Here is a 3,253-nt window from a genome sequence, read left to right as displayed (position 1 = left end):
CTTGCAGTGTCCTCTCTATCATAAGCTGTATGCCTGGGCTGTGGGTATGGAGAAGATGCCTAGCCCATGGTTCACCATTCCCCCTCTCGACGCTGCTAGTTGACTCCAGTAAAGTGACATGGTCAATATCGTGGAACCAGCAATGTTGCAGGAGCTGCCAGAAAACAGATTGGTACATTCCTCCCTGTTGACTGCCTTAGGGGCCCTCCCTCCGGATTTTATGTTGGGGTTTACTCCCCTAGCCTTTCATACTCCCGTATGAGTCTGCAAGGCAGCAGAAACAGTTGCAGGTAGTACCACCTACTATCATAGTGGTAGCAGCACATGATCGACACGACCGACCATGACTGACCTGACATATGACATATATATATATATATATATATATATATATATACACACACACACATATATATACATATATATATACACACACACACACACATACATATACATATATATATATATATATATATATATATATATACACACACACACATATATATATACATATATATATATACACACACACACACACACACATATATACATATATATATATACACACACACACACACACATACATATACATATATATATATATATATATATATATACACACACACACACACATACATATACATATATATATATATATATATATACACACACACACACACACATATATATACATATATATATATATATATATATATATATACACATACACACACACACACACATATATACATATATATATATACACACACACACACACACATATATATGTGTCATACGTCTGGCCCTTGACCTCTTTTATTACGTCATCGAACTGTTTGTTGATTTGGTCAATGTTGAGATCTTCGTCGCTGAGAAGTGAATATCTGTTTTGGATGTTAATGCTAAATTCTGTCGCTTTGGTCTTCAAGTTAGCTAAATTTGGCTGCGGTTTTCGTATGAGTTTATTCCTTTCCCTTCTGAGATGTAATTTAATTTGGCCTCTGACCAACCTATAGTCGCTGCCGACATTTACTTTATTAATAACTTCCCCATTTTTTACTATATCGCGCCTATTTGACATTATGAAGTCAATTTCGTTTTTTATGTCCGATGGCGACTTCCATGTCCACTTCCGCTCTAGTCTTTTTTCGAAGAATGCATTCATGGTATTGAGTGATCGAGCCTCCGTAAACTAGCATTTGTCCCTCTCATTCCTCGTGCCTACTCCGTGATTCTTTTTACCTATTTTGGCATTAAATTCTCCCATGATTATTGTGAAATGGGCTTTTACTCTCTCGCTGGCTAAATGAACATCTTCAGAAAAGCCTTCTATTTCTTTATCACTGTGGCTACAGGTTGAAGCATAGACTTGAACAATCTTTAAGTTGCACCCATTGTTTAGTTATATTGTTACTGAAGCTATTCTTTTGTGTATACCATGGAGTTCTACGATATTCTTTTATAAACGTTTGTGCGGTGTTGGTCGATTCGTTGTTCGTGGAGGCCACGCCCTGTACCTTCTTACCAAAGTGGTAGCTATCTTCACTGCGCGGTCCAACGGGGCATCCAGGTGTTCCGTCAGCTGCGAGTGTGGGAGGGTAATTGTCTTATTCTGTGTGGCGTCCCTCCTGATCTGGCCTCGAGCTTCTCGGCCGTGCGTCGGAGGCGGGGGCAAGGCGCGGGTGTTTTCTTGTACTTCCTTCGGTGTTCTACTTGCATATATGTATGTATGCGTGTGTGTATGTATAAATATATGTGTATATATATACATGTGTATATATATACATATATATGTATGTATATATATATATATTTATATATATGTGTATATATATACATATATATGTATGTATACATATATATATATATGTGTATATATATACGTATATATATGTGTGTGTGTAAATATATATATATTTATATATATACATATATATATAATATATATACATATATATATACATATAAATATATATTTATATATATGTATATATATATGCATATATATATATAAACATACATATATATATACACACACAAACACATAAACATGTATATATATATAAGTATATATATATATATGAAAAATGGAATAATGCAATACCGCATTGATATAGATATTGAAAACAATCCTCCCTGACCTGGCCTCGAACCTAAGTCACTCTGGGTATGAGACCGGAGGGCCAGTACTAAACCAACCATGCCACACGACCCACTAAAGGAGTGTGTAACTCGGATCTAACTACGAGGATTGTTATACATATATATATATATATATACATATATATATATATATATGTGTGTGTGTGTGTGTGTGTGTGTGAGTGTGTGTGTGTGAGTGTTTGTGTGTGTGTGTGTGTGTGTGTGTGTGTTTGTGTGTGTGCGCGAGTGCGTGCGTGTGTGTACGTGTATGCCACACAATATTTGAACAAAATTGAAAATGGTTATCAAAAAATTATATATATATCCCAAGTGGAAAGCGTTAATACGTTTTGAATCTGAATTTAATCTAGCAGAATATTTCATAATACAGTATGAATCATCATGGCAAGTTTTAAAATATCTCCAATGATATACGTGAAGGCCACTTTATTTCCACTTGGCACCCAACTGGCACCTTACTGACACTGGCATTCTATTGGACAATGGCATTAAGTCTTGCTATCAATTTTCTTTGTATTATCATTATCATTATTTTCATTATTATTATTATATTGATGTCATTGTTATTATCATTATCGTATTATTATTGATAGCATTATTTGATGATTATCATTATTATTATTATCATTATCATTATTATTATTATTGTTATTATTTGACTATTACCGTTTTTATTCAATGTTATCATTATTCTTATTATCATCATAACTATAATGATTTCATCATCATTATTATTGTTATCATCACTATTATCAATTATATTAATAACTGTAATGATAGTTTTGATTAGATGATAATAATAATGATACTACTACTACTAATAATAAAAATAACAATTATAATAATTATTATTATCATTATTAGCATTATCATTATCCTGATTATAATTACAATCATCAATAGCTATAATCATTACCATGATTATAGCTATCACCATCATCATCATCGTCATCATTATTATTTTTATTATCATCATTATCATTATCATTATCAATATTAAAATTATAATTTTCTTATTATCATTACTATTCATATATATATATTTTTTATTTTATTATGATCACTATTATCATTTTATTATCATTATCAT

This window comes from Penaeus chinensis, chromosome 6, assembly GCF_019202785.1.
Source record: "Penaeus chinensis breed Huanghai No. 1 chromosome 6, ASM1920278v2, whole genome shotgun sequence".
NCBI lineage: Eukaryota > Metazoa > Arthropoda > Malacostraca > Decapoda > Penaeidae > Penaeus > Penaeus chinensis.
Note: the sequence above shows the minus strand (reverse complement) of the source record.